We start from the raw sequence: 16,678 nt of genomic DNA on the forward strand, positions 1-16,678 counted from the left end.
ATGAAGTTGAGGACTCCCACAGCCAGGGCCCCACCAGGGCAGGCATCCCCTGGGTGATCAGAGTACAGAGGTGATGAGCTGTCCGTGGAGCTGCAGAGCGCCCGTGAGTCAAGTGCTCACACCCCATCCCAGGGTCCAGAGACGGGTGGTGCCAGGAGCTCAGACCCAAGAATCGGGCAGGTTGAGCTCTACACCCTCCACCGCATGCCTGCCCATGTGAGGACTCTTCCTTGAACTTGAGCTTGGTTGGAATAAGGGATGTCAGGATATCTTTGCTCTGCAGGCACTGAATGCTCAACCATGGGTAATTCCTTGTATTTGCATAATATCTTGCTCTTATGTAATTCTCAACCCTCTCTTAAGGTTAAGGTAGAGGAGATACAATCACCCCCGTTGTACAGAGTAGAATATATTCCCTAAAGGTCATTCGTTTATTCATCCAACAAATGCTTATTGAGTGACTACTATGGGCAGGGCCCTGTGCTGGTCAGTGGGGACTCAATGGGGAGTGAGTCCAAATTGGGTACGGCCACCAGCCTCCAGAGTTACTACAGGAACATGAAGTCCAATAGGGAGACAGGAATTAATCACGAGATCACAAAGAAAGATAAATGGCCAGCTCTGATAAGTGCATGAAGAGAGAGGTAGCTGGTACCATAAGAGCCTGTGTCCAGAGGATTAAACCCAGGCTGGGAGAACTTCTTGGAGGAGGAGACAAAGAACTGAGCTCCGAAGGATAAGGAGCCAGTTCACTAGTTAACTAGCTGAAGAAAGGAAAGAGGAGCCTTCCAGGCAGAGGGGACAGCCTGTGTGAACCATGAATAAGGGGAATAAGTTATGGAGACAGCAGAGAGCCAGACAGAAGATGACCACCAACTCCCAACCTGGAATCCAGGCCCACTTGGGCTCCTCGGGTCTCCCCCTGGTTGAGGAGGTCCTCATTCACAGCTCATGCCCACGGCGGAGAAAGCCTGGCCACAGTGACTCGCATTCATACTTCTAAAACCAGATGGGCTCACCCTCACGAAACCCCAAAGGCCTTCTCCCAACAACCTTCAGGTGTTCCTACACCCAAAAATATAGGAAGGGAAAAACTAAAGGGCTTCTCTGGTGGCGCAGTGGTTGAGAGTCCACCTGCCGATGCGGGGGACGCGGGTTCGTGCCCCGGTCCGGGAGGATCCCGCATGCCGCAGAGCAGCTGGGCCCGTGAGCCATGGACGCTGGGCCTGTGCGTCCGGAGGCTGTGCTCCGCAACGGGAGAGGCCACAACAGTGAGAGGCCCGCGAACCGCAAAAAAAAAACAAAACAACTAAAGCCTAAGCATTCTTTGCTTATAGCGGCACCATTTGCTGTCAGGACAGACTTCCTTAGCCTTTGGGAGGTGGCGAAATAACACACAGCAAATGAGCCCAAGCTATGTTCCTATGCCTCAGAGCCCCAAACAAGAGGGTTCACGTACCAAAGCCCTTGCAGTCTTTCTATAACACCTGAGCGTGTTCCATCCAATAAGAAGTTTCCCAGATTTACTTTGCATGTGACAGAAGCAGTGCCCAGGAATTTTAGAGGGAGGTAAACCCAGACTTGCTGGATCTACGGGGAAGACAAAGCTCACATTTGGGGGAAACATGCACACGCCTGGCTAACCCTATCTGCCAACATATAGCCAAGTGGCCTTGGGCAAACTGCTTAGCTGCACTAACGTTCTGCAAATGGGAGTGGTAATAATGCCCATTGGTAGGGGAGTTCTAAAGGTTAAAGGATATTATGCATCTAGAGCAGGGGGCCAGGAAACTATAGCCCATGGGCCAATCCAGGCCACTGCCTGCTTTTCTGTAGCCCACAAGCAAAGAATACTTTTTTACATTTTTAAGAGAGAAAAATCAAAATAATAATATTTTGTGACATGTGAAAATTACGTGCAATTCAATTTCCATGACCATGAATAAAGTTCTATTGGGACACAGCATGCCCATTCATTACTTATTGTCTATGGCCACTCTCATCCTGCAACGGCAGAATTAAGTAGTTGCAACAGAGAGTGTGTGGCCTGCAAAACCTAAAATATTTACCATCTGGCCCTGTGGTAGGCAGAAAAATGGCCCCCTAAAGATGTCCATATCCCAATCCCCAAAGGTGTGATGAAGGTAAGACTCTTGAGATGTGGAGACTATCCTGAATTCCCATGTAGGCCCAATGGAACCACAAGGGTCCTTATAAAAGGGACGCAGGAGGGTCAGCGTCAGAGCAGAGATATGACAACAGAAACAGAGGTGAAAGGACAAGAGAGAGAGAAAAATTTTAAGAAGCTATGCTGATGGCTTTGAAGATGGAGGAAGGGGCCACAAGCAAAGGAATGCCGGCAGCCTGTAGAAGCTGGCAAAGGCAAAGAGATTCTCCCACAGAGCCTCCAGAAGGAACGCAGCAGCCAGCACCTGAATTTCAGGGCTTCTGACCCACAGGACAACAAGATAATGAACATGTATTGTTTTAAGCCACTAAATTGGTGGTAATTCGTTACAGCAGCAATAGGAACCTAAAACAGGCCCTGAAATAGAGCATTAGTGTAACACTCTCAGTACAAGTCGGGTTTTATTGTTTTGCTGCATTTCCCAGGACAGAGAAAGGGCTAGAAAGCTGGGGAATGTGACAAGAGGTTGCACTGGCAGTGGGGGGAACACAGGTCAAGTGCAAACCCTGAGATGTGGAAACGGGAAGGGCACATAACTGCTTCCAGTTCTGCTGTGCCAGGTGGCACAGTCCTGTCCTCACCCGCTTCCCAGGGCAAGGCGTCCTCTGCTCCCCCAGCTGCCTCCTACATGTCATTCCTTCCCAGCCCCCAGGCCAAACCCTAAAACCTGCTTGGCTGAAACAGCATCTTCCCCTCTTCCCAAGGAGCTTCAGTCCTCACGCACAACTACCTGTCATCGGCTCACACACCAAAGATGGGAGGAGCAGTGGGGGCCCATGAGAGACCCCTCATCACAATGCTGATGACACAGTTAATTTGCAGAAGCTGTTCCAGCTGTTGAAGTAACAGCTTCTCCTACAAAATCCGTTACACACACACACACACACACACACACACACACACACACACACACGGCCCTAGAGCTCACGTCAGATCAGGGTACGTTTTTAATATCTGGAAACCAGGAACCCAATGCTGGATCCCAGCCTCTCAATGCTGAACCCCAAATTACTCAAACCCATGTGGACTCTCTGGCCTTCTCTGACCACTAAGGAGAGAGGGAGCCACTGTGCAAACCCCAGCCCTGTAGAAAGACCCTTCCCCAAACTGTTTGCAGGCTGACCTGCTAACACACTCTCCTCACCGTCCCCTCCAGTGCTGTGCTCAGAACCCCAGGAGTCCACTGTGGCACCTCCCTCTCCCTGCCCCCCCCCACGTGATTCATCCTTGAGTCCTGTTGATTCAGCCTCCAAAGCACGTCTGTCCATGCCTCGTCCAAGTCACCATCACCTCTTGCCTGGACAACCACAGGAGCCTTGTAACTGGTCGCCCAGTTCCACCCTGATTCCCTGAAAGCCTGCAGGCTGGACTGCGCCGTCCTCTGCGGGGAGCCGCTCAGTGCCAACCTCGGCTGTCCCGAACGGGCCCAGCACCTCTCCAGCCTCACCTTCCAGGGTGTCTCTCTGTCCAGCCACTACCACCCCTTATCTGCCCCCAGGCAGGTCCACTGTCTTCCCCACCCTGAGGCCTCTGCATTCTCTGTTCTCTGTGCTGCCTCCCCTTCCCCTAATTACCCTCTGGCCTCGGCTTAATCCTCACGTCCTCAGAAAGGCCACCCAGCCCCACACTCAGAGCACTCCTCCTCTGTCGTGGCATTTATCACAAGTGTCTTTAGATTTTCACTTTTCTGGTCGCTTGTTTAGCATCTGCCGTCCCCACAACTGGATCATGAGCACCATGACGGCAGCTTGTTCATGCACGTAACCCCCGGCTCCCGCACAGCAGAGCTCAGTAAACATCTGCTGAGCCAATACACGAATCAGCAAAAGATTGGTGACGTCCTGGAAGGGAGGCGGAGGGTCCACACACGGGACCCCAGCCAGTGGGGCAGCCACACCACCCAGGCCCAGAGGTACAGGCTCCCTGGTCTGGCTCAGATCCAGACGCCTCCCTGAGATCCTCAGCCCTGCCTCTGCCCGTCAGCTCATGCCTCTCCACCTGCCCAAAGGCCCTCTCCAGGCCCTTCTGCTCGTTCTCCTTTTACAGCACTGAAGTCCCACTCAGGTTTCTCCTCTTTCAGAGAGTGTCCTAACTCACCCCTCCCTAAGACCCTATTCCCTGATTCCAAGAACACCTGAGAACTGTAGCCCAAACTTCAGAGAACTTTCTCTCAGCCTGTCTTAACCTCTCATTAAGTTACATCTACAGCTCATCCTGTACCTAAAATACAAGCTCCTCCGAGATGTCAGAGTTGTATGATGTCAATAACTCAAGGAGAACAGCCCACACAGTACCTTTCTCTGACTCTGCCCTGCTTGTACTGCTGTGGAATGTGTTCTGTCCTCCGAGTAGGGGGGTCTAACCCCACCTCTGCCACCAACCAGCAGCGTGACCTTAGGGAAGTTGCTTCACCTTTTCTGGGTCTTAATTCCTCACTTGTAAAAGGAGGTGTCAGGGTACTTGATCTTTGATCGCCCTGCCACTTCTATGACCCTGTGACACTGACCTTCCATCCAATGCTCCCCTAATTGTTCCCCAGCCCATCCCACCCTCTACACAGGCATGCACCCATGCACACTACATCCAGTTCTCCACCTGGAGTCAGCTTACCCTCTCTGGTCTCTCTCTCTCTCTCTCTCTCTCTCTCACACACACACACACACACACACACACACACACACACAGAGTCACCTCCAAAGTGGCACAGGCCAGGCAGCCAAGGCACCACTCCTTGAAGCTGGGCCCCTACAGCAGAACTCACCAGGGGAGCCTGGCCCGGGACATGGGCTTGTTCCTAAAGCTCCATGAATAAAGAAGCAGGCACAGCTGGCCTATTCATAATCAGCATAAAAAATTGATTAGCCCTTTCCAGATTAAACATTATTGTTTCAACGATGAACATAAATCAGGCGGACGTGGAGGGCTTGCCTCCCTCTGCTGCCAAGGAGCAGCATCAGGTAGACAGCGAACAGGGGCAGTGGGAGGAGAGGGGGGCTCCTAGCTGGAGAAGTCCATGGGGGAGCAGCCCACTCCCCCATCACCAGCCCCTGCCTGCACACACATAGGGGGAGCACCTTGTCCAGAGGTGAGATGGAGAGGAGAGCCTGATGACCTCCCAGCAGGCTCCTTAGAGCACCTCCTCAGCTACCATCTGATTGGTTCTCGAGGTAACATAGGCCCAGGGCCAGCCCAGGGCTGAAGGCAAGGGGGAAGACTGGGGTGATGTCAGAGGCAAGAGCGTGGCCCTCAGAGGCAGACTGGGTCCCACAGGCCCATCAGCACAGCCTTGAACCAGCCCCTCGCCTCCATGAAGGGTATGCGTCTCTGGAGTCAGACAACACTAAGGTTCAGTTCCCAGTTGAGCCACTGTCCTGCTGTGTGATACTGAGTAAGTTACTTAGCGTCTCTGAATCTCAGTTTCTACATCTGGAAAAAATGGGGAAAGGGATACCTACCTCGCTGAGCTATCGTGAGGACTAAGTGAGACCTTGTGTTTGAAAACACATGCTAGGGAAGGAGAAAACACTTAATAAACATTCAGTTCCTTGACCTGCCAGGTTCCCCATCTGCCTGTCCCGCCTCCCAATCAGGAATGCTGGGAGAATCCATCAAATGCCAGAAGTATGAAACCTTGTGAAAAGCACAGGGGTCCTTACAGAGAACAAGGGAACGCAGTGGTTAGGAGCTTGGGTTCTGCAGTCAGCCCTGGCTTCTGCTCCTGACTCTGCCTGGTACTCTCTGTGTGACCTCAAGCATGTGACTCAACCTCTCTGGTCTTGGTTTGCTCCTCTGTAAAATGGGAATAATAATAGTACTTCCCCTCATAGGGCAGCTGTGAGGATTACAGGAGATGATGCCTGCAAAGTTTGCCAGTGTCCCCCCATTCCCTCAGATCTTTCCTCCTTCTCTGGCCTGATTTGCAATTCTCTGTATTTGCATCTGTGCCTGAGGACTCCTCCTCCAAAGCCGCAGGAATTAACAGCCCTCTGGAGCAGCCATCACTCAGGAAGTTAGAAAGCTGGTGTATAAACACCCCACCCTCTCCTCTGGCTGTTGAGTGGGATGATTCTAAGGTGACTGTTTAGCACCGTTTCCCAGTCTCCCCACAGCATTAACCTTCATTCACCCACTGGCGCAGCTGGTTTAAGAGCACACAGCCACCGGCTGACTTCTCTTCCCTGGACCACGTTCCCACTTCCTACTGGAAGACCCTGAGCTTCCCACAAAACCACTTGCACTGGAACCCTTTTCTTGGAGTCATATTCTGGGAACCCCCAACTAGGGTGAGTACCTCTCACGCCATGAGCACTGGGCCAAGGTTGGCAATTATGTTCACTGTAGGATGGGACAGAACCTGGGACTCCTCCAGATCATCGCTTCTCCACCAGCCATCACCAGTAAAGACAACTGCTTGGCTCACATGGAGACAGAAACCACTGCGAGCACATCCAGCTGGCCCACACCACCAACCCCAGCCCTGAGGGTTGCAAGTGGAGACCCACCCCTTCTCCCTGGGAAGGGGAGGAAAGGCCACAATTTCATTCAAGGAGAAGATGAGGACCCTGCAGTCCCTCCAGCGGTCCCAGAGGGCATGGGGTCAGCTGTCCGGCCAGCTCCTTCAAGAGCAGTGACCGTGGCATTCATCCTCTGGCTTGTAGCCTCCTGACTCACTGCCCAGCTCAGGACACTTGCTCGGAGCTCCAGGGGGATGGCGAGAGAAGAAACTGGCCCTGCCCAAGCCCCAGGAGACAGCTAAAAAAAGGCTCTGTAGGGAGAGTTCACCTCTGCCATATGCGGATGATGGAAAGAGCCCCTTCCCACAGCTCCTGCCTTGGGCCCCTCCATCCATCCTGCAATGTTGGCTAACTCTGCCCGAAATGTCTTTTTCCATCAGTCACGGGAGCTTGCACACACGTACACATGCACGCACACACACACGCTATTAGCTGATTTGACTTAACATTACTTCCTGGGGCCTGTGGCCACCCCCTAAAGCCTACACATGAAGGCCCAACACTTACGTCCACTCTAACGCCCTCCGAGAACCAGTCCCTCCTCAGGGCTGGCAGCTGGAATGCAGGAGGGGCAAGGCCTTAGGCAACAGAGTTCAAAGCCTGGCTCTGCTTCCTTTAGCTACGTGACTGTGGCTGTTACTTAACCTCTCAGGGTCTCTGCTTCCTCATATGGAAAACTGGAACGGCAAAGTCTATCACACTTGCAGAATTATCGTTAAGGGTTAGAAGCAATATCTGTAAAACATCCTGCCAATGTGTACTACACAGCAAGTACCAAATAAAAAGAAACCAACATTATCATCCGCTGACATGAACATCTCCGGTTCTGCTGGCCGTACGCATCTTTATGCCTTCTTCTGCCTTGCTGCTTCCCACCCAACCCCAATTCTAAACCTTGGGGTTTAAATGAGGGGGGTAATTATCTTACAGACCCCACCTCCTCCGACCACAGTGATTGGTCCGTATGGAACAGACAACTGTATTTGCTAATTAGGGCTACCACACCAAATTACCACTAACTGGGGGGGCTTAAAACAATGGAAATATTGTCTCACAGTTCTAAAAGCTCAGCTCGTCTGCAGTCAAGGTGCTGGCAGGCCTGCGTTCCCTCTGAAGGTTCTAAGGGAGAATGCTCCCTTGCATCTTCTTAGTTTCTGCTGTCTGCCAGCAATCTTCAGAGTTCTTCGGTTTATAGTTACATCACTCAGATCTCTGCTTCCATTGTCACGTGGTGTTCTAATAAGGACGCCAGTCATTGGGGACCACGCTAATCCAGTGTAAACTCATCTTAAGTTGCCTAATTACATCTGCAAAAACCTTATTTCAGTCTCAGGTTCCAGATAGACATGAATTGGGGGGAAGAAGGGGGACACTTTATTTTATAAAATGAAACTAGAGTGGTGGGGGGCATTCCTCCTGGGGCCACAGATGGAAAGAGGTGAGGCTGAGAGCTTCCAGTGCCAGGTGGTCATGGAGGGAACATGAATGAAGCTGACCTGCAGGAAGAAGTGGAGAGACAGAGAGAAGAGTCTGGGAAGAGCTCCCCAAAGGCTCAACTCCACCCCAAGCCTTCCTAAGATGTGGTTACATTAGACAGGACACCTGTCTTTTTGCTTCAGCTCGATCAAGTTGGGGTTCTGATCCTCACAACCACAAAAGACCCAACGCACCCACCTGTTACGGGTTGGTTTGTGTCCTCTGAATACGCAGGTGTTAAAGTCCTAAGCCCCAGTTAGGGGGCTAGAACATGAACTTATTTGGAAACAGTGTCCTTGCAGGTGTAATTAGTTAAGATGAGGTCATGCTGGCATAGGGTGGGACCCCTAATCCAACATGACCGCGTTTATGAAAAGGGGCAATTCAGACACAGAGACAGACACACACACACGCGCGCACGCACACGCACACACACACGTGCCCACACACACACGTGCACGCACACACACGTGCCCACACACACAGGGAGAACGCCAGGTGAGAGCGAAGGCAGAGATCAGGGTGAGGCTTCTACAAGCCAAGGAACACCAAAGATTGGCTTCCAAACCCCAGAAGCGAGGGGAGAGGCAGGGAACAGATTCTCCCCGACAGCCCTCAGGTGAACCATCCCTGCCGACACCTGCACCTTGGACTTCCAGTCATCAGAACTACAAGACAATAGAGTTCTCTTGTATAAGTCATCCAGCTTGTGGGACTTTGTTACGACAGCCCTAGCAAACTAATACACCCCAACGAAGTTCCCTGTCATTCCAACCCCACTGGTCTGCTCTTGGCACAAAACAAGCTGTGGTCAGCCCTCGCCACCACACTGCCCGGCCTCACGTGCTGTCGTACTTTCCCTCCTTAAATCTTACTCATCCTCTAAGGCCCAGCTCAAGGCCCTCCTCCTCCAAGAATCCCCTTCTGAACTTCCCCCAAACTTTTCCTTCATCAGCCCCACAGGCGAGGCCTTGATTGTCCTCTAATTACTCCCTCTGTGTATTGTTTTGTCTGCCTGGCTTTGGCGGGGTGGGGGGTGGGGGAGGCGGGAGGGAGTGACGTGGCTTTGACATTTTCTGTATCCACCACAGCACTGGCACAGAGGTAAGAACCTATCAGCTGCTCCACAAACCTGTATTTTCTGAGTGAGCAAAGCAGCAAGTGGTCGCCCCAAACTTCCTGAGTCAGTGAGTGGGACCACCATGAGCTGAAGCCCTTTCTTTCTCCACGGAACAGCCCAGACACAGCAGCTAAGCAGAGGGTTTGGGCACCACCCTGCAGGACAGATCCCAGAGAAGGGGAGCACCCCAGGCATGGCCTGTGGGCCAAAGGTGAACTGGTAAACGCAAGGGTATAATCTCCCCAAAGCACAGACAAGGACTGATAGAAGGATACGAAGAAGAGAATCCATCCCTTTGAGGGATGAACTTAGGAAAATACAGCTTCCTGAAAGTCCACAAGAAACTACAAGGTCCCAAGTAGGGTGGAAGCTACCTGAGGCCCTCTGGGTTTCGCTGAGAGCAAGACCGGCCTCGTTTCCTGTGCGGGGCCTCTCCTTCTGGGCACTAAGCTTCCAGCCCTGAACAGAACAGTCCAAGAGCACTAGCCCTGGATCAGGAGTCATGAGACCCAGGTTCTATAGGCCTGCTTCTACCACTAAGCAGCTGTGCCACCCTGGGCAAGTTACTTCTCCTCTCTGAGCCTCAGTTTGCTCACCTGTGAAAAACTGGGGTTGAACAAGATGATTTCTAAACCCTTACAACGCATGAGTTAGTGACGCTCTTGGATAACCTGTGTCTAAAGCAGCTGCCGCTAGAAGATGAGAAGATCCAGTGTTTGTCAAACCCCAGGAGGATCCAAGTACCAGGAGAGGTGCTGGATATAATCTGAGGGTCCCGTCTTATTGCTTCAGTTCTTCCTCCCAACCTCATACATGACAACCACAGCTAACAGCTACTGGGATTCACCGCACGCTGCGCACTGCATTTTACATGGGCTAATCTTTCAATCCTCATCACAGCCCTATTAATACAAAAGTTTTATTACCGCTCTTGTTTACAGATGAGGAAACTGGGGCTCAGAAAGAACTAATGATACAGTTAGAATAGGGCAGCATTTGGGATGTGTGCAAGGCCCTCTGAATTCAGAGCCTATTGTATTGACCTTCATGCCACGCTGCCTCAGAAATGATCCTTTTGCTCCTTCTAGAAGCCAGACCCTGACTGAGCCTCGGCCCGTAGTTTATTTTTTTATTTTACTTTTTTTAAGACTTTTTTTGATGTGGACCATTTTTTTTTACATATATTACATGTATTCTTTTTTGCCCCTATTGGTATACAGATTGCTCCGCAACCTCTTCTTCACATTTAATAATGTACTTTGGAGGTTGTTCCACATCAGTTCCTAAACAGTTTTATACTTTTGTTGGTGTCATCCATTCGGTGCATCATATTTTGCTTAGTTATGTTTTAATGAAAGCATATCCTTGCATATATGTTATTTCACACATATTCATGTACATACAGGATGGATTCGTAATAGTGGAAGCACTGGTCAAAGGCTACATGCATTAGTAATTTTGATAGATGGTTATATCAGTTTCAACTCCCACCAGCTATAGTTTGAGAGTAATGTGTTTTTTTCAATCAAAGAGAATTTGTACTTAGGAAAACTGTCTACACAATTAGAATATCTAACAAAGCAAAAAATCACTGGGCCAGGATGCTAGGACTCAAAACTACCAATTTATAAGGAAATCAATGAACCATGAGTGAAGGGATGGTATAAAAAGAATAAGTGTTATGCTAAAGAGAAAGAATTGGGTGATGGGGAATTACAGGAGGAAGTAGAAAAAGGGAAACTAACACTCATGGAGGGTTGACTGTGTAGGATTTAATCCTGACTACAGTGCAGTGAGATAGGTGTCATGCCCATTTTATAGTAGAAGAACACAAAACTTTTGGGTAACACCCCTGTGGTTGGAAATCTGGAATTAACTTGTTCTAGCTCTGGAAGGATGGGCAAGGAGGCTTTCATTTTGAAAGCGGGTTTAGCCACGGAAGTACCCACAGAACACATCTTGTCTCCACAGTGGAAAGAGGTCAGAAGATCGGTGAGCACATTGTCATTGGCACCCCGGGACCGTTCTGGACTGGTGCTCCAAGCTCAAGTTCATTGACCCCAAGAAGATCAAGGTGTTTGTTCTGGATGAGGCTGACGTGATGATGGCTACTCAGGGCCACCAAGATCAGAGCATCCGCATCCAGAGGTAGGAGCTCCTGAGCCAGGAGGAGCTTCTCGGCCTCCTGACCCGCAGCATCGTCTCCTTCTACTTCACCCTCCTCTTCTTGCCCCTGCCATGTTCTCTACTCTGCAGCTTTCAGAGGCATCTGTTTGGTGGGCCATTTCCATGTCGCACTGACCATACCCCCAGCCCGGGTTGTGGAAGGAGACTTAGGGACTCTACCACCACCCGTCCCTGCCCCACGTCTGCTCCTCCCTCCTCCCTGCAGTGCTCCTCCCTGCTTTGCCACCTTCCTGGGGACGCAGGTCATCCAAGCCTGGGGAGGCTGTGCTTCTGTTCCTTGCAGTGAAACACTGGGTCGGGGTCATGTCAAACACCTGGGCCTTCCCTTGCAGGATGCTTCCCAGGAACTGCCAGATGCTGCTTTTCTCTGCCACCTTCGAAGACTCTGTCTGGAAATGTGCCCAGAAAGTGGTCCCAGACCCAAACATCATCAAACTGAAGCGCGAGGAGGAGACACTGGACACCATCAAGCAGTATTATGTCCTGTGCAATAGCAGAGATGAGAAGTTCCAGGCCTTGTGTAATATCTACGGGGCCATCACCATTGCTCAAGCCATGATCTTCTGCCATGTGAATAGCAGCGGCAGCAGGAGGAGGCCTGCGGGGCAGGAGCTCCACTGGAGGGTGTGGCCCTGCGCCCTCCCTCTCAGCCAGTTCCACTTCGTGCTGGGGGACCAGGTTCCTTCCCTGTGGCTGTGTATCTTGGACATGTGACAGGGATGTGCCTCACTCTCAACAAGCATCATTCCAGCGTGTAGCTGCCCCAGCATTACATCATGGCTCCTAGCGATAGGCACATGGGGGCTTCCACTGTGTTGCTGCCCACGGTGAAAATACCAGTCCCGCTCCTCTCTGAGCCCAGCTGAGACTCACTCAGGATGTATACCTATCTGCGCCTGACCGATAAAGGAAATGTGAGGTCTAGCTCCCTCGGAGGTCCAGAGCGGTTTTGATGTGGACCATTTTTAGAGTCTTTATTGAGCTTGTTACAATATTGCTTCTGTTATATGTTTTGGTTTTTTGGCCCACAGGCATGTGGGATCTTAGCTCTCTGACCAGCGATGGAACCTGCACCCCCTGCATTGGAAGGCAAAGTCTTAATCACTGGACCGCCAGGGAAGGCTCTCAGCCCGTAGTTTAGATAGCCCCAGATGCACCCTCGCCCAGCCCTCCACAGGCTCATAGGGGAACGTCCCAGGGAACAAGGGGGCCAGTACCGAGCCAGGCGCAGAGCTGGCTACCCCAAGGACCCCAGGCCCTACAACCCCACACCACGATGTCCTACGCTGGATGGAGTGTCTCAGCGCGTGTTATAATCCATTATTAAGCATCTTTTGTGTGCCAAGCACTGGACAGAGCTCTGAGGAAACCCCTAGATGAGTGGGAAGAGACCTGCCATCCTGAGAACATAAACCGAGCTCTGAGATGACCAGACGACCAGGCTGAAGTGAGAGGACCGCCCAGTTCAAGGGGACAGGGGCATCTGAAGTAGTTCTACAAGTCAACCCAACCACATTACTAACACCTACTCTGCGCAGAGCCCACACGAGGCCTCGTAGGGGACTCAAGATGGAAAAGCAACGGATCCTAACACAACAAAGAACTGCAACGGGGGAAGCGCAAAGGAGCCATTAATCCTGACTGGGAGTACATGAGGAGGCCCAGGGGGCCCACTTCACCAGACACTGTACCTCAGTTTCCTACCTGTAAAATAAGGAATAATGGTATCCAGCTCAGAGGGTTCTAGTGAGAAGTGAGTTGATCCATGTGAAAGCTTTAAAGCAATGCCTGATACCTGGCCGGCATTCACGTGTGCGTGTGTGTGTGTGTGTGTGTGTGTGTGTGTGTGTGCGCACGCGCGCGCGCGCGCGCGCGCACGGTATTGTTCATCATCCTTTATCAAAGGATGATAAAGAGCCTGAGAAATAAAGGAGGGCCATGAGAGGACAGGCCTGAGGTACAAATGCAGGTTGATGCGAAAACCCTGTGCAGCCAGGGTGCAGCTGTGTGAAGAGTGGAGAGGCCAACGGGGCTAGAAAGAAAGCAGGGGGCGGGGGGCAGCACTTGAGTTGCTCTCCGGGGGCCCCCATTCCACAGGCGTGAGAGGGACGTGGCCCAGGCTGGGTAAGGTTCACCCAGGAGCTACAGAAGAATCGGACGGTAGGCGCCCCAGAGACCGGCATGGGCGCCCACCCACCCCAGAGGAGGAGGCCTGCAGAGGGGTGTGGGCCTGAGGTGGAGCCGGGCCAGGAGGCCTGGGGAGGAAGGGCCAGTGTGGATGCCTCAGTCTCTCACCCAGTGACTAATGGCACGCCATCTGTCCCGGCTGACAGGAATGCTTCCCGCCATCCATCTCCCACTCGTTAAATTACCATTTTATGGCCAAAATCTCTCTCATAATTGATAAAAATCTCCTTTTGATGTTCAGCATTATTGGGGGCAAAATGTTTTTCTATTCTTCATTATGTTTTTAATATAAATGTATTTTTTATTGAGAGCTGCTGGGAAGGCTGGATGAGCCCAAGTCGGGAGGGAGGGTGGTCAGCTCCCCCCGTCCCCTCCCCACCCCGCATTCCAGCTCCTTCTGTTCCGTTCCCAGAACGCTCACACGGTAGCCTTGGGGAGGAGGGGTGCTGTCTGGGGAGACAAAGAAACCAGACGCCAGAAGAAGACCGAAAGAAGCAATTCTACAGACAGCTGAAGCCCTCAGGGTGGGCCTCAGCTGCAGGCCAGCAGAGCAGCCCAGGGGTGGTAAAGGGTGAGCTGACCTCGGCCCGGTCCCTGCCAGTGTGTGCGAGAACAGGGCAGGAGCCCCAGAGGGCACGGACCCCCGGGGGCTGGCATGGTACCTGGCACAGAGGAGTGCTCCATAAATATGTGTGAACAAATACGAGACGGGCAGGGAGAAGTTGGGTCGGCATTGGAAAGAAGGCAGCAAGGAACACGACAGCACGGAGGCTTGTGTCATCAGGGAGGAAAGTGTTCTGCCAGCCGCGGGCCCCCAGGTGGAATCAGCCCCGGGGGCAGGAGGGGCTCCTCTTACCTCTGTCCTAAGCTCTTCTCTAGCCCTAGTCCAACCCAGGGCATGTTCAGCCCTCCGCACATCCCATACCCACCTCCTCCAGGACAAGGGAAGTTGAGTCCAGCTGCCTTCCTGCAAGTGAGGAAGGCACGGTGGGTCCTGGACACAGCACAGCCGCCGACTTATGGCCCTGGGCACCCGTGGCTCCACCTCCTCCACGGAATCAGACCAACAGTACATGGGAGGTGCTGCTGACGGGCCTCAGGAAACTGCCCGCTGAGCTGCCAGCAGCCCCCAACGTGGGGGTCTGTTGGGAGGGTGGTGCTCAAGCAGCCCAGGAGACAGGCTCCAAGGCAGCCTGTGCGAGGTTTCTAACAGTGGGAGGGAAGGGGCTGGCCACTAGATGGAATGCTGGGTACCAATCAGGAAGGCGAAGAGAAAGGCCGATGCTTCTAGCAAAATAGTATCTGGGACCATACCTCGTATCAGAAAACCTGGCTAAAGACCCAACTCCACCATTTAAAGTCTCCCAGAACCTTGGTTCCTCGCACATATGAAGCATCCAGCGCAACACAGAAACAACAGCTAACCTTTGCTGGTCATCTGCTCTGTGCCAGGCATGCTCTAAGTGCTCCACATTCATTCATTCGTTTAATCCCTGCAGCAAGCCTGTGAGGCAGGTACTGTCATTATCCCCATTTTACTGATCAGGAAACTGAGGGACAGAGAAGATACGTAACATGTCCAAGGTCACAAAGACAGTAAACCAACAGGCAGTCTGGCTCCTGCCCACCTCAAAGGCTCAAAAAGAAGCTCAAGGGCCGTGTGAAAGCAGGACCCAGGGTACAAACGTGCAAGCCAAGCGAAGGGCCGTGTGGGGAACGATGAGGGTTAATTTTACGTGTTAATTTGGCCGGGCCACAGCGCCCAGAAATCTGGTCAAACATTATTCTGATGTTTCTGTAAGGGTGTTTGGGGATGAGATATATATTTAAATTAGTAGACTCTGAGTAAAGCAGACTGCCCTCCTTAATATTGGTGGGCCTCATCCAATCAGTTGAAGGCCTGAATCAAACAAGACTGACCTCCCCAAGCAAGAGAAAATTCTGCCAGCAGATGCACATCAGCTCTTCTTGGGTCTCCAGCCCAATGGCCCACCCTGAAGACTTCTGACTTGCCAGCCTCCATAACTGCATAAGCCAGTTCCTTAAAATCAATCAATCAATCACTATTTATTTATTAGATAAAAGAACACACATGTACCCTACTGGCTCTGTTTCTCTGGCCAATCCTCACTAATAGAAGAATAAAAATCCAGCCCTGGTAGAGCGGTCACCGCCTGGGGGAAGGGATGCCCAGCTCAGGCACCTTTTCCTAGTTCTCACAAAGTTCTCTGCGTGCCAGCAGAAGTCCTGTGTGCAGGCAGGCAGAAATGATATGGCTCAGCCCAGAGCCGGTCATTCACTCTCCAAGCCTACGGTCCCCTCCCCCAGTCCTGAGGCCTCCACCCAAGCCCCTGTTCCAGTCTCTGCACGGCCCCCACCCAGTGGTCCCACACCAGGAACCCCCTGCACAGGCCAGGAGTTCCTGCCTCACCTCCCCGCCTTCTGCTTTTGCCTCCGCTGGTCCTCACGTCAACAGTGCCTTCTCTCTGCCACCACCACCAAGCTTGAGAGATGAATGATGCTCCTGGGAGCAGAGCTTCTTTATCTCTTTTTCTGAACTTTTGCTTACAACTGAAACATCGCCCTCCACCCGTACCTGTAGGTTTGTGTGAAACAATGACGGGTGCATTTTCCCATCTGAATCACAGTGATTCTCTTCTGCATTCTCACAGCCACTCTGGTCAGATGGCCCATCAGAACACTGAGCCCTTGTCCCTGGGAGCTATGGGGAGTTACAAAACAAGGTGAAATCTAGATCCCCACCCTGTGGGAGCCCAGGGGTGAAAGACAGATAAAACATCTTTCAGAGCACAGAAGCCAAACCCCAGCACCCCAATACCAGCACAAGCATTGCCCCTAACAAAGGTATTTCTGTGCTCTGCTCCAGCCCCTAACTTCATTTCCTTTGGTTTTTCATAGAATTTAAGGGTTCAAAAGAACGTTATCTGATACAACTATGTTCCGGGACAATGAACAAAACTGGATCATTCACTGAAATATATTGTA

At 51.8% G+C, this 16,678-nt stretch overlaps 1 protein-coding gene and 1 pseudogene across 5 annotated transcripts in view; one reads left to right on the forward strand and one right to left on the reverse strand.

Moving 5' to 3' along the window:
* ADCK1 (aarF domain containing kinase 1) overlaps window positions 1-16,678 on the reverse strand; it is a 111,268-nt gene that overhangs the window by 46,797 nt on the left and 47,793 nt on the right. The gene's annotated exons all lie outside the window — the stretch shown is intronic.
* On the forward strand, window positions 10,720-12,199 carry LOC137206805 (ATP-dependent RNA helicase DDX19A-like; annotated as a pseudogene).

This window comes from Pseudorca crassidens, chromosome 1 (genome assembly GCF_039906515.1).
Source record: "Pseudorca crassidens isolate mPseCra1 chromosome 1, mPseCra1.hap1, whole genome shotgun sequence".
Classification (NCBI taxonomy): Eukaryota; Metazoa; Chordata; class Mammalia; order Artiodactyla; family Delphinidae; genus Pseudorca; species Pseudorca crassidens.